Source organism: Larus michahellis, chromosome 4 (assembly GCF_964199755.1).
Source record: "Larus michahellis chromosome 4, bLarMic1.1, whole genome shotgun sequence".
Lineage (NCBI taxonomy): Eukaryota > Metazoa > Chordata > Aves > Charadriiformes > Laridae > Larus > Larus michahellis.
Window position 1 is genome coordinate 41,952,586 of NC_133899.1, and position 23,316 is coordinate 41,975,901.

A 23,316-nucleotide genomic window follows, 5' to 3' on the forward strand; every position below is an offset into this window, starting at 1 on the left:
TTCCCATTATTTCTGTTCAGTGTGCTGTTCCACACAACTATACAAAGAGATTGGACCACTGACAAAAAAAAAAAAAAGGCGCTTCATTAACCTCTCGGTGACTCAACGATCCTATTGTTAAACAGCAATGGACAACAGGAGAAGCCAACAGCAGACAGATGCTCTCCTCTATATGAATGCCTAGAGGAAAACGAGATTGACCTGCGTTGGAAAGGCTGTAAGTTAAAGGAGAGTTGTTAACTCATAGAGGGAAATCAAAACTCGTAAGTGATTGTGAATCGTATCAGATCTAGATGCTTTCATGTGGTTTCTTCTAACTACCTGAAGTTTTAAGATACTATTTACTGCACACATTATGTCTAAGCGGTTGAGTGATTTCAGTTTTCTCTAAAGGGAAAGAAAGTGTGGTTGCTGCATCAAAATTACTGGAAATGTGGCACAGACCTAGCTAAATGAGAGCATCAGAAAGCAGCATTTGAAACTGGATTGCTGTACTCCATTATTAGGCTAAATCTTGATAATTCTTCAGCTGGAAAGGGAGATGAAATCAACAGGCAAGACTTTTCTCCCTTCTCACCACATACAATACAGAGGGGAAAAAAAAAGTATCCATCAGTTAAACAACCAAAGTTCAGAGTGGTAATAAATTTTCAAATATGCCAAGAGTTTAAAACTCAGGAGTATGCAGCTAGTTCTCAACCCTGAGATTTTAAAAGGGCGACTTCATTTTAGGCTACATGATAGGAGGAACGCAGACTCAACATATAGAAGTCAAAGTTCCTAGAAGTTGACAAGAGGCATCATAAATAGAGTTATCATCAACATGAGCAGCAGAACTTCCAAACTAGGACTTGGGGAATACTACAAGCCTCCCCAGGCTGGAATTGCCTCCTCTTCAGCCTGCCCAGCTGTGCAGGCACGGCATCAGCATGCCTGTTTTTGCTTTTAATACCGTATACCACAGTTGTGATTCAGAAAGACACGAAAACATCGGAAAATCCAAACAGCCAGGCTTGAGCAGACATTTCTTGCTCCCCTTGCTTCCCCCCATGCACATAGAGCTACACTGCTCGGAACTACACCCAAGCGAAGGGGGCCGTGCCCAGCAGAGCTGCTTCCTCCAGCTCCTACCTTGCAGGGCAGGGTTCAAGCCAGAGGACAATGCTGGCATGGGAACAAATGGGTAGTAACGGGCCATGAATGCATTTTGACCTCAAGTCGGAAAAACACTCTCAGTCATCAATCCAAGGAGGTGCTCAGTGCTGCAATGGTGAAGCCGCAGCTTCCGGATAGAGCGTGGGTGCCGTGTTTTATTTCACCTGGCCATAAAGCAGCAGAAGACTCCTTCTCACCGCTCCTGCCACTTCACTACAGAGGCGAACCAGAGCCCTAGGACTACAGGGAACATGCTTTAACTGATACAAGAGGCACCTACCACTCTTTTGCTAGTAGCAATCAGGGCGTTTTAATCCATAGTCACCTTAGGAACAACACCTGCAAAAGCGGGTTGGATGTTATTACAGCTGTGCATCAAGTTTAAAATCATTTGCCAGATTAAAACATTGTTCATGCTGTATTTATAAAACCCTTTGAACACAGAGAATGCGTAGAGGTACGTTCAGGGCTGGATTTGAGCCACAGAAGCTTCTGCAGATAACGGGCTTCCTACAACACTGATATTTTGACTTTCTGCTCCAGCACGCAGGCTGAGCAGACTCCCATCGCCAAGACCTCCCCAGCAGATATGAGATAGTCTGACTGCTCCATAGCAAAGCTGTCCTTCAACATTTACCCTGAAGTATGTTATCACACAGGCACAAAGATAGCATTTCTATATCCAAACTAGATCCCTTATGCTGCAGAACACGGTGCTGTTGATACTCCTAGAAGTCAAGTTTCAAAATGGTTAAGGAACTGGAGAGGCTTTAGAAGTGATCCCTAGAGCACTGGCACCGTACAAGTTACCCCAGTGTATTTCAAAGTATAAATTGCATTATGAGCTGGAACTTCTAACTCGATTTAAAAGCACAACACGAAGCTTAAGAAACAGCTGTCGTCATTTCCCTACTGGGACAGATGAAGTGTTAAGGTCCCTCTCCACTCTCCTTTGAGACACTGCCTGTAGCCCATTTATCAAGGGCAGAACTAAGAGCTCCTCATCTACCCAAAACACCTCCTGCACTACGACAGGGACCTCGCTGGCTGTAACTCCACCAAGATACCATCCTTTCAACTCCCACACCAGGGATACGTGCGCCTAAAAAGTAGCACCACACATTCCTCTCCATAACGTTTCTTTTCACCTTGTTAACCTCTCTGTGCTTCATTTAACAGTCTGCTGAAGGTACCCGCACATTAAGCATTAAGAAATGATACACAGTCAATGTCACCTCAGTGCCCAGACCCTTTGGGATCTGGCAGGCAGCTTAAGAAGGTCACGCACACCCAGGAACCGTTGCAGTATTTCAACAGACTCCAAGGCAATATTTGCATCTTGTCTTAAACACCCCGAGTAGGAGACTAAGCTCCCCTCCAGCATCAGGGAAAAGGCTCCAGCTCCTCCACAGACTTGCTTAACACACCTGAATTACAGCTGGGCCACGCAGTGAAGGAACCTTCTTTTCCCACCTTCCTTGTGTGGCTGTTGATTCCGCAGGTGAGCGATGTTGAGGCTCGCTGATGTTTCTCTGAGCAGCAGCAGCCCCTGCAAAACTCCTTCACCATACTGGTCCCAGTTCCACAATCCAGTTCACTGTTTAAGTCTAGATACAGCACAATGTTGGGAGCTGGATGACAACACAGAAGAAACTCCCCAAAAGATGTGTTCAAAGTGCATCTCTAAGGGTTTCCTGGTTTTCTTCCCTTGTGACCATAAAGACCAAGCTTGTTAAAAGTTTCCTAAAGAGACTTCAAATATGCATTTCACTGTTTTCAGAACATTGAGTTCAAGTCAATACCCCAACATCTCAGAGTTCTCCCCTAAAAACAGCCTCATAACCCACGCGCACACACACCTTCAATGCACTCAGCTTTACTGATCAGCACAGTTCTGATCTGAACTCAAGAACAGGCCAGGTTGTTAAAAAGGCCTAAAAACACTCAGCAACAGAAAAGCAGAGTAATTGAGGTCATTTCTCTCACGCTTCTCTGGGTTCTCACTCCCCTTGCTTTGCTGTCCCACAATCTGCTCCTCCTTCCGCATGCGAGGAGTGAACTAACACTTCTCCGCATCAACTTACTTGCCTCCAACTTTGGTTACACCTCAAACGATTACTCCAGTAGCCTCTAATGGGGAACAGGGATTAAGAAATCTACTTAGAAATAGGCACACTGTATTTGAAGCCAAGAAATTCTTCTTTTGGCACACAAGCAGCATGGAAAAAAGGTAGAAACTGGGAGACTAAGGGGCAGGAGAGGTGAAAAGGCAGGCTTGTAATGGAAACATCTGAGGAAGAATTTTCACAAGCCTTTAAAACTTCTGAAACCCAACCCCTTCGCTAGCACTTTTCACATGCCTCAGACTGCAGACCACGTTACGCAAGTCGTAATTGTGCCTCAGCAACCTTCCCTCCCACCCACGGCGCTCTGCACCTTGCTGAATCCATGCGTTGGGGTACATCGAGGTGGAGAAGCAGCCTACCTGTTCCACAACCGGCCTGGTGTACCACCACCTCTGGAGAGAAAGCCTACCTTTGTCATGCATCTTGAGCTAGGCTCTAACCCATTAAAAGCTACTTAAAAAAAAAATATCTGTTTTTACAAACACATGCGCAGGCTAAGCTGTAAAGAGGTTTACTAAATTTAGCACGCAACCCAATCCTAGTGGTAGGGTAGCATGGGCTGTAGATATGGAAGTGACTTTAGGTGAAGGTAATGAGAGAGGGCTGGTGGTACTCCCCACTGAGCTGCCATGGGAAAGCCCAGGGCACCCAGTAAAATCCGAAGACAACCTCCATAAATCCTCCCTGCAGCTTGGTGGTTTCCAAAGTTTTGAGATGCTACCTCCGCCTCTCTTCTGGACAATGCTTTTCGTTGTCCATGCTAGGACAGGCTTGGTGAGGACACCTTATCGGCAAACAGTGGGGCAAACAATTCGTCCTTGGTCAGAGTTTGAACCTGGAGAAGTGAGGCTTTGATGGACCTCCACCACCACTGCTGTAAATACAAACCGAGGCAGTGTAAAGAGAAAAAGCAGCACAGTCCTTTATCAGCCCACCACACCTGAAGCTGCACACACTGCCAACAGGTATTTACACAAGCAAAGGTTAGCAGGTGTGACATGGGATACAGCATTCACTCATAAACTCCATTTTCTGCCAGTTTCCTAGCACCGCACCCCACTGAGAACCACAGACACTGCCTGGTCCAGGCCAAGTCTCCCCAGCGACCAGCAAGATAAAGGAGGCAGAAAAATCCCCACCCAGCCCCAGGGGAAAGAGCCCTTCCTGGCACAGCACTGCTACACTCCAATCATTGCTCAGATTTGGAAATGCCCTCTGAAAGACCAGTTGGGTATGATCTGCCCTGCTGCTGCTCTCGGGTATACCTGGAGCTGAAACAGACAAGGGCAGACAAGATGCTGCAAGTGGTTTCATGTACCTGTTTTTAGGTCCATGCACAGCATATAGCATTAAGAAAAAGGTAATGCCTACATGAAAAGCCAAGCTGGGATGTCCCCACACAACATAATGACTTAGAGGACAAAGCAGTGCTAATTATCACAGCAGCCTTTCAAACTGGTTCAGGAGGCAGGAAGAAACAGCGCTTTCTGAGACCAGACTTGGCTTCCCAGCCACACTGCAGTGGAGACCCTGAAAGGAAGACATATGGGAACAGCCTCAAAAGAGTGGTTTCCCACTCACCCAACAGCTAACTGCCAGCCCAGGAGAGCCAGGGCAGCATGCCCCAGTGGCCGGGTCACAAATGGGACCAAGAGAACAGCATCAGCAGGTGCTCTTGGCATCTTCAACCACAAGTACCTGGCCTCAGTTTTCCCTTCTGATAAATGGGAGAGTAAGCACCCTCCATGCTGCCTGTGCGCCAGGGCAGGTGGAGAACACTGTGCCAGAGCCTGGCAGCAGTGCAGGGCAGAGAGACATCCATGCAAGTGAAATGCAAGTCACTGGCTTTAAGCACTCCTGCCAGACAGCACTCCCCACCAGAAGCTCGGGAACCATCCACTTCCTCCAATAAATTGGGCTTTTTTCCTTTGTACTCACTGAGTACAGACTTTTCAACTTAAAACCTAACAGCAAACAGGCAGAAGAAAAAGAGAAAAAAAAAAAAAAGAAAAAGTAGTTGTAGCCAGTGGTCAGATCAAACAAGTAATAATAAATTTATCAGCTGACTGATATTATAGGCTCTCTTATCAGTCAGTCACAATCCGGTCCAATCCTGGTGCGCTCCCCAAAGAGCTGCACCTTGTGCAATAGCTTAGTCATCTTCCTTGACAGCTACACACTTGCAAATAGATTATGAGTCCACTCACATTTTCCCATGAAAATTCTCCCCTCCACCCTACTACAAGCAGGACGGGAGCGGAGCACTGTGGAGCAGAGGAGCAGGCAGCCTGAGCAGGCAACTTGCCCCCGCACAGAGGAGGAGATAGCACTTTTTATCTCCTGGACTCAACAACTTCCTTCCTGCGTGGTTGCCGACAGACAAAAGAGACCTTTTCACATCACAGACAGGAACGAGATGTACTGAAACTTGTCACATCCCTGAAATAAAATACCCTGCTTACCATTTTCAGCCTATACAGAAGAGCGTAAAGCAGAATTAAGCCACCGTTTCCTCTACAAGAAACCTTTGCAGGGTGGGATTTGGAAGCAAAAGAATAAGGAGCCCGAAATAACACAGGTTGAGTTTATATTACTCTGGCAGGTGACACAGCTAAACGAAAGATGATAACACCGGACCGAGGTACTTCCCCTCCGCAGGATGAGAGCTGGATTGTTTTTGGAAGCGCCATGAATCACAGGCATAAATATATCAGGCTTTAAAAGCCTTCAACACCCACGTAATTCTGAACTCCAGCTTTATGTTCCCTGGGTCATTCAACACATGCTCGACGAGCTGGACACCAGTCAGGCGGGCTGAGAAGGTTAGCTATTCAATTAATACAACATCAACACACCTCTTCTGAGATGGAAAAAGCCCTCCCCGATGCTCAATTAGTCATTCAACTACAACTTGAAGGAAAACAGGAGTTTTGCTCTATTTCCTCAACTTTACAGCATAAAAGGGATTAAAGATGTTTCCTGCAGCAGAGCATAGTGATGTACTGGCTGTTCTCGAGCAGAGCAGGGATTTGCAGGACTGCCTGGCTGCAAGCAGATCCAGCCCGGGTAGCGGGATCAGCCAGGAGGAAGGGTGCCCAACGGAAAAGAGCAAAACCTGCAAGAAATGCTGCTTTCTATAACTTACTACCACTAAAAATCCTGCGCATCCGGCAGCGACAGCAGCAGAGAGCTGTTAATGCCAGCGAAGGACCATGCTATTTATAATAGGTATTATTAGTGTGAGAAAATCAGTAGCTTGCTCGCATTTACAAACACTTTCTCCAAGTTATAATGCAGCCTCAGTGATCTACAAGCAAAAGATGAGGTTTCATTTGAAAAAGAAAAAATGCTATCCTTTAAAATACATCTTCTTGGGAAGAAAAGGGGAAGGAACTTCATCTACTTCTTCTCTTCAGTAACAGGAATTTAGAGCTGTGAATCTTGATAAGCAGCGTAGCCACAAAGCGCTAACAAAAACCAAAGAACGTGGCAGAAAACAAGGAGAGCTGCATGAGAGTAACTATTTTAATTCTGATTAACACACAAACCTTCCAGTTCCTGTCCCTCTCCTCACCTTCCCATCCCCCACCCATTGCACAGCAAAATTCAAGGCTTGAAGGTCCTAAACTACTTATTTGCATAATAGAGTTGCAAGGAGACAATATTCTTTAGTTGTGTTTGGAAGAGTCAGAGCTTTCCAGAGTTTTCACGTGCATATGTGCAACACAAACCATTTATCTTTTTCCCTGTTTTCCACAGTCTTCAAGAGACTTCGTTTAAAAAAAAAATAAATAAAAATCACCTTTAGCTAAATGGGAAGCATTAAAAAGCATCATGAGATTTGCATTCTTTAGCACCTCAGATTACTACAATTTCCACAGCCATGACTTCCCCCTTCCAGCTCCCCACCAAGCTTAAAGAATGCTCACATTCAAGTGGATTTTGGCATTTCTCATACCAAGACACTGGAGCATCCAGGCCGATAAGATGGCAAGGCAGCAGAATTTGTGCGTTCCCAGGAGATCTCCGTTTAATTTTGCTGCATTGATAGATAACGCACCAAGCCTGCGCTCTGCCCACGACCTATATTTAGGGACCAAGCTGACCTGACAGTGCCCCCATAAGCTCATTTATTAAGATTCACTTATTCATTCTAATATAATCTAATTAGACTGCAGCAGTCCTGCACTCAGGCATGGCAGCGACCAAGAGGGGACGAGTTCAAACGCAGGGAACCTGGCCCAGATGCTACTTTAGTTCTCACGTGGAGGCAGGGGGGGAAAAAGCCCTCGCAGAGGAATGGCAGGAATTGCGGATGCCTGCGTACTGTCTCACTGCTCGGTGCAGCACCTGGATCCACTCTGCTTCTCCCTCCAACCAGTTACACACCAATTCTTCAATGGGAAGAAGCAGCAGAGTCCAGATCAACATACGGTGCTTATCGATGCAAGGGCTGCTGCTCCTGCTCCAAACTCATTGGAAGTTAACAACCACCATTACACGCCGCAGGGGCGAAAAAGGCAGGAACCCGAGTCTCTCGGGCAGCGCCCACACCAGCGGGCACAGATGCATTCCCAAACTACAGACCACAGGCATCAGCCTGGAAAAAGCGCCAACAAGTCCATATTGCAAGAAATTACTTTAAAGGCTCCATTCTGGCAGGAAATGTGAAGATTTCAAAGCTCAGAAGTACCCCCTCTCCTGCAACCAGCTGTAGTTCAGGCATGCGAACAGGAAGAAGCTTTCACGTTTCTCAAAATATAAATAAATACTATTTTTTAAAAGGCATTATGTGTTTTCTTTGCTTGGACATCTTGTATAATGATGAGAGGAGAAACAGATTCCTAAGAGTCATGAGCTGGTAGTTCTCCAATCTATCATCTCTGTAGTTTATGCACAGTCATTAACAAGAAGTGATTTGTCTGGGACAGATTTAGCCCAGCAACTCCCTGTCTCATTAGCCTAAAGTGATCACCCAAGGAACGTCAAAAAGTTTGAGAGCTCAGTGCAGTGGGTAGGCCCCCCAAAAATATTCTTTTTTTTTTTTTCTTTAATAGTCCAATCCTACTGTTTTGCCAACACAGAGCAGGAAGTTTAAGAGCTAAACACGGATGCATAAAATTCCCTTTATATTAAAAAGGTTTTGATGGGTAACGGCAAGAGGTTTTTACTGACAAGGAAACCCCGAGAATATTGACAAGAGACCAACAGGAGGAGACTTAAACACTCTGACTTGTTTAACCTATCAAAACAAGTGGTCAAGAGGGGATCTGATTGCTCCCTCTAATTACATCAGGGAGGGAAAAGAACTATTTAAACCAAACAGCAACACTAGAAGAAAAACAAATTATACGAACCAGCCATAAACACCGTGAGGATGGAAATTCAGCAAATGCTCAGAGACTTAGAGGAGGGTCTCCAACAGCTTTCCCACAGGGATGGGGACGAAGAATAAACCAATCAAGTTTTACCTTAAAAGCAGTTATGTTAAGAAAGGCACCTATGGCACGGATGGGTGCTATAAACGGGGAAAACTAAACTTGATCGGGGGCTCTCTTCTGCTCTCGGGTTCTTATGGGCCCGCTTGCTGCCACGGCTTTTGGAGCAGACAGTGGGAATGGGAATGAAGAATTACCCTCCTGTCTTCTGCTTCTTCCCACCCCTCCGCGACGGCACGGGCGGTATTCACGCTATTTACTCAGACACGTCACTGGGGTATGATCAGGGAACTAAACTTGGGAGCTGAAGCTCTCGAGAAGTCAATGGTGAGAGGTGGGTGTCTTGGCAGCCGCGAGGGAAGGGATTAGGAGCAACGAAGTTCGATGCTTAAAATAAAACACGTCCTCTCCACCCGTGTCCTTATGCTTAAGGGTCTTGGCCAAAAACATATTTAATCTATACCCATCACCCCCTGAAATTCACAGGGGAATTTCAGTTTCTGAAGCATTTTGTTAACCCTGGGTTCACAGTGCCAATGACCAAGCAATGATTAGACACTTTTGAGCCATAACCATCTAATCCCCAGCAGTAAGAGCGGATGATGCAAAGGAAAGCTGGTACATGGCTTACTTCAATAACAAACACCACAGTTTTATACAGGCTTGAGCAAGCCTCTCCCTTTTCTTCAAGGGGTTTCAAAAACACAGTAGTCGGCCAACTAAGTTATCTGTAATAGGGGTTTTATGGCAGCGAGGGATAAAGGATCAAATTAAAAACCAGTTGTGTTCCTCCTATTCTACTGCTGCTGTTCCTGAGAGCAGAAAGCACCTTCTTGAGACTACCTAGATAAAGGGGGTGAAAAAAAAAACACAAATCTAACAAAAAAGCCATTTGGTAATAACTCTAACAGAGAATTAGTGTTTCCATCCAAACCCCAACCTTTCCCTGCTGCAGTTACACACAAAAGTTATTTTAATCACAGTATGCAGAAAGCAGCATCAGCATATGAGGCAAGAGAAAAAATATGTGGTAAAGCGAGTTGCATAGCCTGTTCGCAGACAGAAATTACAGTGCAGTTATAGGGAAGAGGTCCACGAGGCAGAGAAATGCTTCCAGCCCAAACCAAAGAGGAGGACATGAGTGATCCACCAAGAGAACGGGCAAGAAAAATACGTGAAAGAAAGTGGAACGTGGGAACTGAATCCCCTTTTAACTTTCACAGCCATCAATTCCAACTTTCCTGTGAGGGATTTCTGCCTTGTCATATGTAAAGAGATGTTAAATAGAACTTGTCAGTTACATCTGCTAAATACGGCATGTGTGTTGTTGGACAGAGGCAGCAATAGAAACATTAAAGAAGAGAGAAAGAATTTTAAACAGGACTACAGCAGAGCATCAGCCCAGCTCTTCTTCCACAACTCACTTCCACACAGCAAGAAATCACCACCTTCGAGTTTTTCTAACAGCTATCAAAACACACAGAAGAGCCTTTGGGAAAAAAAGGTTATGAACTGATAAGCCTTAAGCACACACATTTACTAGAAATCAGCATTTGGCACTGCCTAATGCAGAAAAGATGCTATGCTACATTACTCTTATAACCACCTACTTAGTTAAAATGCTTCATCAATTGGAATTGGTCGGGTACAAAAGATGTAGTTTTGCCACCTTAACTTTTCCTCCCCCACTATTCTTCCCCCCCTTTCTTGTTTTTTCCCCTGTATCGGAGGGCACAGGCGACTTTGAAAAATAAAATCCCCCTGCCAAATGCAGCCTATGAACACGGGGAAAAAAGCAGTATACCCTCCTGTGTGCAGATACCACCACCGGAGGAACACAAAACGGGCCCGGCTATTTTATACCTGGCAAAAAGCAACGTTTCACTGAAGTTGGCAAGGCCAGCCGGGCACTGCAGCATTCAGTCCACGCTGACGCCCACAGGGAATTCTTATAAAAATCAGATTTTGGGGGTAAATTTTGACTAAGGCGCCCCGCACAGGTGGGTTCCTCTGGCAGGGGGCAGGTTGCGACACAGCCCCGCAGAAAACGACCGATACATCGGGCTGTCTTAGGTTTTTTCCCCGTTTTTAACGGTTAACCTGGCTTCGGGAAGGTGACCGGGAGATGCGCTGGGGAGGCACCGACGGCCCCACAGCAGCGGCCGCCCCACGGCCGCGGGTGGGACCGGCTTCCTCCCCCTCAGACTCCCTAGGCCTTCCCCCCTCAGGCTGGCCCCGGGAGAGCCGGCGGGGGCCGCCCAGCCACAACCCGCCAGCCGGGCCGCAGCCCCGGGGCCCGCCCCGCCGCCCACCTGCGCCCCGACCACGCCGAGGCCTAGTGCCGCCGGCCCTCGCCGGGCAGGCCGCGGGGAGGCCCCGGCCTCCTCTCTCCGCGCCGCCGGACCGGGGGCTTCCCCGGGCGGGACTCACTCACCGTCAGGCGCGGCGGGCCGAGGCGGGCCGGGCCGGGCGGAGCGGGACGAAGGGGACGGAGGAGCGGCGGCAGCGAGCCGGTGCCTGCGCGGCGCTGGCGGGCAGGAAGAGAAGGGAGGGCGGGAGGAGGCGGCACCGCACGTCCGCCGCGTCTGCCGGCCCCCCCGCCCCGTTAAAGGCGCGACGCCGCCGATGCCGACGCCCTTCCCGGTGAGGATTCCCCCCTTCCGCGGCGGTCCCGAGCCCACCCGGGCCGGGGGAGCCCAGCCCTGGAGGCGGGGTATGGCCCACCCGCGCCTCCTCCCACCCGGGTGTCCCACGCGTGTGAGGACATCCGTCCGGAGCCTTCCCTTGTGCACGGGGGATCGCCCCACAGACACGCACACCCCCCACGCGGGAATCCCACCTCCCAGACCCCTTCTCACGCAGGGATTCGACCTCCCAGACTCCCCCCACTGGGGTATCTCACCCCCCAGATCCCCTCCACGCCAGGATCCCACCTCCCCGATATCCCTCCCTTTGGGGATCCCACCCCGCTGACCGCCCCCACGCAGAGATTCCCCGACACCCACACACACACGTACACAGGGACCTCTCACCTATTCATGAGGCTCACCCACCCACACGGGTATCCCCTGGGATCTCCCCACCCATGGACAGGGATCACCCACTCAGACCCCCCCACAAGCAGGGATCCCACCCCCCAGACCTCCACAGCCCCCGCAGGGATCCCAGACACCCACCCCCCGCGCAGGGCCCCCTCACCTATTTGGGAGTCTCACGCACCCACACAGGTATCCCCAGGGATCTCCCCACCCATGGATCACCCACCCAGATCCCACGCACGCATGGGAATTCCCCCCCAACCCCCTACCAAGGACCTCCCCCATGCAGGAATCCCCAGGGATCTCCCCATCCCTGCATGGGTACCACCTCCCCCAGGAATCGATCCCGCTACCCAGACTTCCATGCATAGGGATCCCCCCACCCACACATGGGGACCCCCCCACACTCCCTAATTAACCCCCCAGTGCCATCCAACTCCCACCTCATCCTTCTCCATCTCCCTTCCAGAAGCTGGCGGGCAGCTGTGGGGATCCCACTGCCTCCCCCAGGACATGAAGGATACCCTGCACGACAAGAAACAGGGGTTGTTGCCACTAAATTTCCCTTAATTGCCTTAAAACTGCCCGGATCTGCAGCATGGAACGTCCCCAGTCTGCAACTGGGGGGAGCTTAACTGGATTTTTCAGCTCTGACTTCTTAAAGCTCTGACTCTTTCTTCCCTCTGACATGGACCCTTCCCGAAGTGCTGGCGGGGCAAATTTCTTTCACCTCAAACAGTTTGCGCATGAGATCAGCGGCCAGCCATGGATCTGCGGGTGCCCACGGGGGTGGAAAGTGATGCTCTGTCACACAGTTCCTCGGGGACAGCCAAACAGCACAAGAAGCCACCAAGGGTACCCGTCCGGCTCCATCACTGGGGGACTGACATTAACTCTCAGCTTCCCAGAGTCCCAAACATTGATGGGAAAAAGCAAACTCCTGTGCGCAAGAAAATGCAACCTTTTTTTTGGCAGCAGGAGCAGTGACAAGGACAGCTGAGCCAGCGGCAGCTGCGCGTCAGTGCCAGCGCCCATCAGGACCAGCATCCCCAGGACTCTGCAACGGGGAAACAGTTGGAAAAAGGGAGTTATCCCAGCGAAGTGGGGAGGTTGGCATCACCCCAGGGCTTTTCACGCACCCTCCCGGCATTTCTACAGCCTCCGGGTGTCTCCGAGCACCAGAGCTCAGAGCCAACCATTTATTTGTCCCAAAGCACCTTTGAGAGATCAACCGCTCCGCAGCGTTTGGTATCAAAGATGGATTTGCATCGAGCTGTGCTAAGGGCTCATCATCACCCTCTTCGCCAGCCACGTGTGTCACCCTGCTCCAGGCCACCGCCACCTTTCCAAACTCTCTGGAGCAAACAAAGGCAGCGGAGCAAGGTGGGTGCTGGTGGGAGCTGTGCCTTGCACGCCAGGCTGAGCAAGCCCGCAGGCAAGGCCACGGAGATGTGTAGGAGGTGGCCACTTTGGATGCGGGGACCGGCCATCAGCTGGCGAGGTGGTGTTTTGCTGCTTCATTCCGGAGCTTCCCTCGCTCAGCATCTCCCGGCCAGTGACTCCGCTCTTTCAGGAGCGCTGCCGAGAGCAGCACGTGAGCCGGCCAAAGGCAGCATCCGCATCCTGCGCTTGCAAAGTGCAAATTTAAGGCCAAATCTTACTTACATTAATCACTGAGGTAGCTGCAGTGGTTGTGGCAGGGCTCAGCAGCAGCACATTTTGCCCACATTTAATTGCTTTTTGTCCACAGCAGAGTTTTCCAGCTGGCATCAGAACCAAATTGCTGTTTCCCAGGAGCAGGAGCAGATTTGCCACCGCACAGATAGGGGATGGGGGGCTCCTGCCAATGGGGAGAGAAAACCTGGGGCCAAGAGCCAGGGAAGGAGGGACAGGGCTGCCCCTCCTGCCAGGAGCTAAGCAGGAATGGAAGAGCAGAGCGTGGAAATCCAGAAGATTTTTCTTTTCCTCCACTTCCCAGGACTCGGAGGCAATTTCCCCGCATGCTCAGAAGGGGTCTCAGCCGAGAACATATCGCTGAGAACGAACAGCTCAGAAATTTCCAGTCCTTCAAAATTTGCCGCAAAATCCCAGCATAAGGCGTGATACAAGGACCTGAAAACGCTTTTAAATAATCTGTTGTGTACCACTGCCCAATACGTAAGGCAATAAACCATCTAGATTACGTGGCCTGAGAAACCCGGTGGAAAAACTCACCGCTGTGCAGCGCAGCCGGCCAGGCTAATGATGCTGAATATCCCCGACTGCAGGGAGGAAATAATGCAAACAGGCACCGAAATCCCAGTCGCGTTAGGCAGCCACTCTCGGGGAAAAAAAAGAAAAGGTTTTAAAATGCCGCAGGAGCCCCTGAGTCATTAGTTTTGTCAGGAATTTTGCTTTCTCAGATCGCAGGGAAAAAGCCTTCAGATGTGTAGATTGAGAGAAGACCCGAGAGAAAGGCACGCGCTAGGCACTTAGCGGCGCTGGGAGTCGTGGAAGCTGATTATTGTTAATTTAGCATTTTGTATAAGAACATGAGAGATGCTTATCAATGCCAGAAAGAAATGCCCTGCAGGTTTCAACACCTCACTGATTCCAGCTAGGAAAAAAACAATGACCAAATGCTGGATTTTCTCTCTGTCTCTCTTTACTTGCCTTCCATTTTTTATAGTATTTACAAGCATGAATCCTTACAATTGGTAGGAAATGGAAATTAATAGATCACACACACATGTGCAAGAAAGATTTCAACTGCTGCTAAAGGTTGTCACAAAAATGACTACAATTTTCTTCTCAGAGCAGTAAACTAGGAGTAATTCCACTGCGGAAACTTGAGCTACATGGAAAAAGACGGTTGATTCAATCCAAATGTAAGGGAATAAAAATACATCTGTCCTAAGCAGCATCCGTCAGCAGAAACGACGCTGGAAACTCTTGCAAGAAGAATAAAAGCTCATAATAAAAAACCAACAATCTAAACCATGACATTGTATGTGACCAGTATAAAAATCCATCAGGCTAATCCGAGTTTGCACATAATCCATGTGCTGTCACAACGTATGTATGTTTTTAATTAAGCTGAGATGATCACGGTCACATTTTGTACTGCTGAAAATCCAGCTAATAAAGTGAATTGTTAGAAGCTGTTTCAGAGCTCACTGAAAAAAAAAAAAAGTGTATTTATAAACCACAATCACCTTCCAGTTCTGGATTTCACCATTATAACAGAGCACTGAAAAGTACAGTATTTAGTTGTCCTCCCCTATATAATAAGCTAATAAATAGGGGGTTTAACACTCTGCTGTTCAATTCTATCACGTTCAAAAGAAGACCAAATAAGAGCAGCACAATTAAAGACACCTGGACAACCCAGTGCCCATCCCAGTGACTGACGTTTCCAGAGCGATCAGACTGAAATCATGGTTTCTGACAGTTTCCCTTCGGGCTCTTCAGTCCTCACCTCCAAGCACAGGCCTAGGACTGGTCGCTCTCAGCATTCACGTTTGCAATGAAAAATGGAAATCCCATGGGAAATCCCAGTGGGAAACTCCTTCCCTCCCCTCCCCAGGCTGCTGTCCCGTACCAGACACCCAAGCCACGTACATGCCTGCTCCCAAAACGTTGCGGTTTATACCCAAAGTAGCAGCAGCACCTAAATCCTTGCAATATCAGAGCCCACCAGTGGTCTGAATAATCCCTCCTCGTTTTCAAGTCACTAATTATTCTTCCGCCTGTATCGCAAGGCTTTCATGATATTTTCCTCCAAAAGAGTTCAACCTTGAGTGAAACGCAACAGCTTTCGCTGGAAGAGCTCGCTGTAAAGGAAAACTTATTCGCTGTGACTCCGGAGGGTCACCAGGCGTGGGCCACAGGGGTGGAATTTAATTTCTAATCTGGAGATTTCAAGCCTTCAGTATCAGATAGAGCTAAAGGGATCACAGGGAAGCTAGGCAGAAAAGCAGCTTTCCGAGCAGCACAACAATAACCTTGTTTCGAATTCACAGTAGGAGTACTGTTTCAAAGCAAGTTTCAAATATTCTTCCTCTTTTTTTGCTAACATCCTAGAGGAAGATGATTTTTCTGAGAGGCGGGTATCATGAAGCAAAGCAAATGAAGGAATGACACAGAAAATGCCTTGTCTCCTGTAAAACCCTCCCTGTGTGGTATCACAGTGGCAGTTTAAATCCTTTTCATCATTCATAGCACCCAGTTGTTAGTTATATACATTTTTTTTTTCCTTTGAAAAAAAAAACATTTGCAACACCAGCGCAATGCCCCTGCTGAGCACAGACCTGTGACTTGCCTGAAAATGGGGAGCAAAGAGAAACGATACGGAGTGAGATGGGGGGGAAAAAAAAGGAATGGGAAGTCAGACATACCTTCTGCTCCAAGGGCTCTGTCAGCAGGAGGATAAGGTATCCCATGGCCAAGGCAGCCGGCAAGGCTGGCTCCGCACGTTTTCCCCCCGCAGCCGGGGAAGGACACTGATGGAGCTCTGTGAGGCATCACGGGAACGGCGTGTGTCAGGCTGTGACAAACTCCTAAGGAAACAAGCAGCCTGTCTAGGTAAATCAAAGAGCACAGGAGCCATCCCAGCTGTTCACGCCACCGCGGAGTAAGTTTAATATTAAAGTATTTTGTCTGAGGCTACACAAGGGATGCAGCCGCCCGCCTGCTGTAACGAGTGTCACACCAGAGGGGATCTTTGTTCTCCGGTCCCCAGTTTGCCACCACTGGTGGTGACAGGCACCTGCGTCCCAAGGGTGGCTGGAGACTTGGAAACATTTGCAAATCCTTGGGTCTGAGGAGAGATGTCCTGCGAACAGCATAAGGATCGCCAGTGCCCCAGGAGATCCATTGAGAATTTCCAGTGGTGTCACAAACTCCCCGTACATCCCCCTGCAAGGTGCTATTTTAGCCCCTCATACTTAAAAATGAGCCAATATTCTTCTCTTCGCCCATATATCCTTTTTTTTTTTTTTAGATCGCAACATGCGTCTCCCTAACAAACCCACCATCTGCCCGCGTTGTATCCAGCCTGGTAAGACATCTCAGGGTTTCTATCATACTGCTCAGAAGGCCTGGAGGACAGAAAGGGTTAAGAACCAGCTCGGATTCTCTAGGGAAAACAGAAAAAGAAGCCAATTCAACTGATTTTACCCAAAGGGACAAAAGGAGGTTTAGGAGGTCCTTTATAAAACGTCACAGAGAAAAGCGTTATTGTCCTACAGGGAAAAACATACCCATTAACAAATTAGGTGAGAGTGGAGTGAGATGTCAGAGGTCTGAACCAGCTGCATTCCTCAACGCCTTTAAACCGCCTGTCCTCACACACTTCATTTATTTTCCACAGCAGCTTTGCCCACGCCAATTTGTGAGTAAAGGGGACTGTCAAAATACCTGGGGATAAATTTGAGTATTTTTAATGTTAACGGGTAAAACCTGATGGATCTGAGCAACGCGGTTCGGGTTTTAGAAAACAGCTTAGGTCCAACCTAGAACTGTCCCAAACACATGCCCATCAGGGCTCCTACATTTTCCTCAAAGCACCTCCGAGCAAACCTTAGCGACCCCACCTGAGCCCGGTCAAATGGCCTGAGTGGAAACAGAGTTCGGGGGAGCTACTCTGGTGTTTACGAGTTGGGTAAATGCCCATGGAAGGGAGGCCAAAGCAATCCCAGCATTTAATTATTTCTGACAAGTCGCAGATGAGTGAACTGAAGAAAAGAAAAATGAGGAAAAAAATGACACCTTCATTAAGGGCGGGCGCTGTGACAAGTGATCTTCTTCCACAGCCTGCAGACACCAAAAATACATAAGAACATTCCATTATAGTATCTTGGATTGTATGGAGAAAATTAAGTCACTGTAACTTCTATACGCTGCCCATAAAAGCTAAGGTATAAGGAAGATAAGAAAGCGTGATATCCGTAGTGTAATGCCATAACCTGTTTAAGGGAAAACCTATTAACAACAGTGTACTGGTTTGAGCAAACAGGACTAACTTCTCTTCTAATGCTAGGGAAAACTGCATTTTTAGAAGACTCCAGTGTCTGAATTGGTGAAAATATTTACTTTATAGCCAGCTCTGCTGTGCGGGTTTCAAGGTCTCAGTGTTTTCAAGCTCACCAGGTGCAGGGACAAGGAGGAGCAAGACCCGGGCACTTGCCCCAAGCTGCCAACAGGATTGTTTCATACCATGAATGTCACATTAAATAGATATTACAAAGTTTGCTGAGGAGTTCTCTCTCTCTCTCTGTCTCTCCCTCGATGGCTGCCATCCTGAGAACTCCTTGCCCCGGTGCCGGAGCCCCAGACACAGTGCTCACAGTGTCCCACATTGGCTGTCCCTGCTGGGAGTGCAGCTTCCCGCTGATGGAATGGGCTGGGTATAATCCTTGTATATTTCATATTGGTATCAGGATCAGTATTGGTTCTTTATTATTATTGCTAATTATTTATACTTATCCTATTAAATCTATTTATATTTCAACCCTCGGGTTTCCTTGTTTTCCCCGGTTCCCCATCCTGGGTGGGGAGGAATGATCAGGTGAGAGAATAACCGTCTAAACGACAATAATTTGTTGTGGGTTTTTTCAAACCATAACAAACAGAAACTGCAAAGACAGCGAGGAGGAGCAAAGAAGATCCAAATGGAGGGATGAGGCTGTACTGACAGGGATCCCTGGCTGGATTCCTGCTTGGCTGGGACAAGCATGGCAATGGGATGAAGTGCAGGAGCCCAAGACGGCCGGGCCGGGCGCGGCCTCCTTCCTCGTGGCCAAACTCTCTGCCTTTACTGGCAGACCACGGGCGAAGGGTTGAGTGACAGAAACATGACTGTGCTTACAGCTAATTACGGGTGTTAAAAGTACCAAAAGGTCATGGCGGGGGGGGGGGGGGAGATCGGAGCTTCTGCTGACATCTGGCAGCATTTTGGGGAAGTCTGGTTTCTCCTGAGTTGACTCAGGAGCGCTGATTTGCTCGCCGTTAATTGGAGAAAGAGGTAATGAGGACTGACTAACCACCGAGCTGCGCACCCCGCGGACTCATTCCGGTGTCAGTCACTGTATCTTGCTCATCACTCAGACACAACTAAGTTTTACGGGGATTTCAGTGCCTGGTCAGAACCCTCCATGGCCCATTGTATTTGCAGAGCATTTAGTTGTCCTCCGCTATGCAATAAGCTAATAAAAACTCCAGTGGTGGCACAGTTCAGCTGACACAGCAGTGAAGGCATCACAGTATACGCTCTAATTCCTGGAGAGCTGTCCCTGAAGGTCCTAGACATGCCAATGTCATTGCTCGTGTCTCCAATGTTACTGCTACCCCTGTAAACTAAATTAATAGAGGTCCGTTAGCATCTGCTATATGCACACCTCTCTGCTTTTCTGTGCAAACACGCACGAGTGCTATTACTATATTGGTTTTTTCCAGATAAGGCTTAAAGGATCAGTATTTAATTGCAGCAGTAAGTTCAAGATATGAGACGCGGTGTTTGCATTAAGAGCAATTTGTCACAAAACTTGGAGGCAAAGAGCAGCAGTCAGATGATCCATCGCACACTCACCTCATTTAAATGCAATTCAATTTAGGCAGACCATTTGGCACAAAAATTAGAAAGATGACTTAACAAAAAGCACAGAAGAATATTTCTGAACCCAGGTGTCAGAAATATTTGTGTGTGTGACATTCATGGAGGAGCTGGCCAAGAAAGCCTCTAGCCATTAATTGCTAGGTTGCAATTAAGGCGGCAGCCAATGTTTAAAGCCACACACACACTCCCCCCACTTTTCTGTCCCTATTTTAAATGCAACATAGAATGAAAAATAAAAATAGACCGATGTGCTCTCCCCCACAGCGCGGAACAAGGCTTAAGGGCGCGACTGGGCCAGGACGAGTGGATTTCTATGCAAACAACATACAGAGCGCCTTCGTTTAATCAGTGCATTGCTTTGCATAGATAGGAAAAATAAATGAAGTTAACTGTATAGTTTTCAAGTCACCATTCAGCCTTTCAGTTGAGACAGATGGCTTTTACTCACAGTGCTTCCTCTGGCATTCAGCGGAGGATTTGGCAATCCTCTCTGGGTCTGGTTCTCAGCAATTCTCTGACATGGGGGCAGTTAGTGTCTTCATTGCACATAATAAGGCTGTAGAAGCCAGAAAAAAATGGCTCTTTTCTAGCCAGTCTACCCCTTTTCCATCTGACAGGAGTGACTTTCTTCCCTGGTCCAGAAGTCAATGCTTGCCGAGCACTGACCTCACACCGGTCTCTGCCAGCAAGGATGGAAGGCGGATGCATTAGCAGACAAATGCTGAGAGTCCACTAATGTTTGCAAAGAGTACCCAAATCCCCTATAACTGTCCTCTCCAGGGAATAAGAGAGCCCCAGTTTAACTGGGACAAAGAAGAGGCAGTCTTACCACTGTGCGACCTGGGCTGCATCAGCCGATACAGGGAGGGAAACACAGCACTAGGGGGAAAACGGGAAGTTACAGCCCTTCTTCCCATCACCCAGAAAAACTGGAAAACTAAATCATTCTGACCCAACAAATCACTGTAACCTCACTCCCATAAGAGGGTTACTCCTGACTTACACAGGGGCAAGCTGGAACAAAATATCAAATCTAATGGACCTGATTCTGTTCGTATTTACACCAGCATAACCTAATGATGATACACTTAATAAGTCAATTAAAAGTCAAATTACTCACTATTACTCATTGAGTAGTCACGGTGGCTTCTTTATTTCCCTAGCAATAAATCCAGTATCTATTGACGCTGACAAGCATTGAACAGGTATAGAACGGAGTATTATGGGATAAGTAAGCGTGAGAGAGTGATGGTCACACTTGTCAGACCGAATGCACTCCGGTATCTACCTCTAAGTTGCCTTTTGGGCTGCAGCTGCTTCTCGAGAGCCTTGCCAGCTCCATGCAGGTCCTTTGCTCCCGCAGAGCCCACTGACCTCTCTGCAGCTCACCTGCTCCTCTCTCTGACCTCCCTTGGGGGTCCTCCTCAGCACCTCCCTCTCTTTACGTCCCTGGCAAGAAGGGAATCAAGGTACAGGGACCAAAACAGGGCTAAACCAACAGAAGGAATCACCTTCACAACAAGACTTGGATTCTGCTGTTGACAGAGAAGCGTAGAGGCCTGGGGTAATTGGAAGGTGCTGCGCTCAAAAGACATCTTGTGCATAATGTATTACTCTTCTTTGAACACGATCCTGCTCTCGGTTGCTCCTCTACCTCCTCCAAAGGCAGGGCTTTAATGCTGCAGGCAGTGAGGGCACCAGGAGATGCAAGCTACAATTACAACTGTAAGAGTTTAGCATAAAGCTCAGGAAAGCAGAAAGCAGAACGTTGCCAATCACGAGCTTTTAATTCTCAAACTGGCTCCTGAAAAAGATAAGATAAAGCCAAACCAGCACAACCAACTTCAAAGCAAGCAGCAAGGCATTTACAGCATGCTGGAATAGAAGGCAGCTGTGAGAGCATTAATGAGTAAAACAGGTAGAGCTTCCTTACTGACTTGCTCCTTGTCCCTTCCAGGTTTTTGGAAGTCTCCTGTGATCAGTCCTGTCCCATAACCAGGTTACAGCATCCAGGTAATGCAGGAATGTCTGCTGCAGAAATGTTTAAGAGACCGATGCAGGAATGCCAGCAGAAGCTCTGTGGAATAGTCTTCTCCAATTAGTTATCCAAGGAAGACCGATATTGAATGGCTTACAAAGAATGCACAAAGCACTTATTGCTGTACTAATCATCAACTTTCTAAGTAAAATTAACCAATTTGCTAATTAAGACTCATGACAATTCACCATTACAGTAACTATGTGATGATTCACCGTAACTGGCTCCCGCCGCTTGGGGACGTGCGTCGTGGCTGCCTCCAGCGTGTTGTGGGGGAGCCTGGCTCCTTCCCTGTTCCAAGCACTCCTGCTCCTGAGTCACCTCGGCCTGGCTCCGGGCGGCTGCTGCTTCCCAAAGGGAATTAAAATCTGAAAATAAAGGGAGAAAAAAAACCAAAACCAAAAAAAAGAAGGCAGCTTGAGATAGGAATGATCTTTTTTAAGCTGGAAGAAAACTAGTTGCCCTTTCTAATATTATTGGACCTGGATGATCAGAAACCCAGCAGATAAGTCTCATGAGTTCCAAGTGACACATTTTAAATTAACGTCTTTCCAGCTGATGACGGTGGTCAGAGTCTCCTGCTGAAGAAGGAAGGAAGAACGCTACCTTGCAGCACAGAGAGGATGATGCCTCTGATGACTAAGAAGGGGAGACCCAGAGACTGGGAGACTCAGGGAGGGGGAAGCCCAGGGACTCATTGCCTCCTGCTCGCTGGATCGCCGCTCTCCGGACCTCCCACCACCTGCACCTCCGCTCACTGGGGGTCCCCATCACTGGGCACCCCACTCACTGACCCTCCGTGAGTGGATGCCTGGCCTCGAGGAGGCTGCGAGCACAGAGACATCCCGAGGCACAGCATGGCCCCCCTCCCTTGGGCAGCATCCAGCAGACCCTTCCTCTAGGTCAAAGCAACCCCAAGAGCTTGAATCACCCTCACAATGTGACTCATGACTCCTCTGATCGTCTCGCAGCTTTCTAAACATCTTCCCTTCTTCTCCGCCTCAAGATGGGTAAACAATCATACACACATTTAACAGAAGAGGCACCAAACTTCATGGCTTACCCAAAATCACATCGCTTCTCACTGCCATTTGCAGGATGCCCCTATCCAAGACAAGAAGCAACACCAATATTAAGAGATTTATATTTTATGTTCATCTCTGATGTAGCCTCTCTCAGTTGAACGCTAGGGTTTGACCTCTCCATCTCAGGTTCAAAAAATGCAGAAAAATCATTCCCCAGGAGCTGCAGGATGAACCTATCTCATTTCCAGGGGCATTCTGCAGCGCAATGACAGATTAATTAGTCAAGGAAACTCATAGCACTAAAGCTGCAGTGCTAGAGGCAGGGCCACACCAGGGAAACACCGTGACCACCACAATACTCCAGCTTCCCAACTTAAGCACAGCAACAGCGTTCACACACTGTGGGAGCACCAATCTCCTGTCTCTGTGGGATGTCCCTGCGAGGACAAAACGAATCCAGTGCAATCCCTGCACTGAATTCAGTGACTCCTGCGGGCAACGCAGACCCACGCTGTCATGAAGGAGCCTGCGAGGGCTGGGCTTGCTGCTGCCAGTGGGATCAGGGTCCCCCACCACAGCCCTTGGTACCCCATCCCATTGTGCTGGCAAAAGCAGCTGAGGCCATGGAGCTGTCTGCAACCCTCCCAGTCACCCACCAACCCTAAACAGGACGTGTTAGTTTTAACCAACCTGAACTGGTCCGAGCTTAGCTCCACCAGCCTCTGTAATTCAAGCTGCAACCCAGCAGAGAATCTTCTCCTCTCTTTGCTGCTCGACTTGCCTCCTGGCTGCTCGGGGATGGGCAGCATGATGTAAATCAACCTGCTGTAGGCTGAATTTTTCTGGGGCTGGGGGGGATTTGGCACCTGTAAGGCGCTGGGGCAAGGTGAGTCCCAGAAATA

At 48.4% G+C, this 23,316-nt stretch overlaps 1 protein-coding gene across 14 annotated transcripts in view; it reads right to left on the bottom strand.

The window, feature by feature from the left end:
* Positions 1–11,509, bottom strand: part of KTN1 (kinectin 1) — a 77,346-nt gene extending 65,837 nt beyond the window's left edge. For 11 of the 14 annotated variants that reach the window (XM_074584236.1, XM_074584243.1, XM_074584231.1 and 8 more), the window contains exon 1: positions 11,154–11,509. The gene's annotated coding sequence lies outside the window, so the exon portion shown is untranslated. The remainder of the gene's footprint in view (positions 1–11,153) is intronic. The other 3 variants (XM_074584240.1, XM_074584241.1, XM_074584235.1) reach the window with 1 other exon arrangement.
* Positions 11,510–23,316: the final 11,807 nt, after the last annotated feature.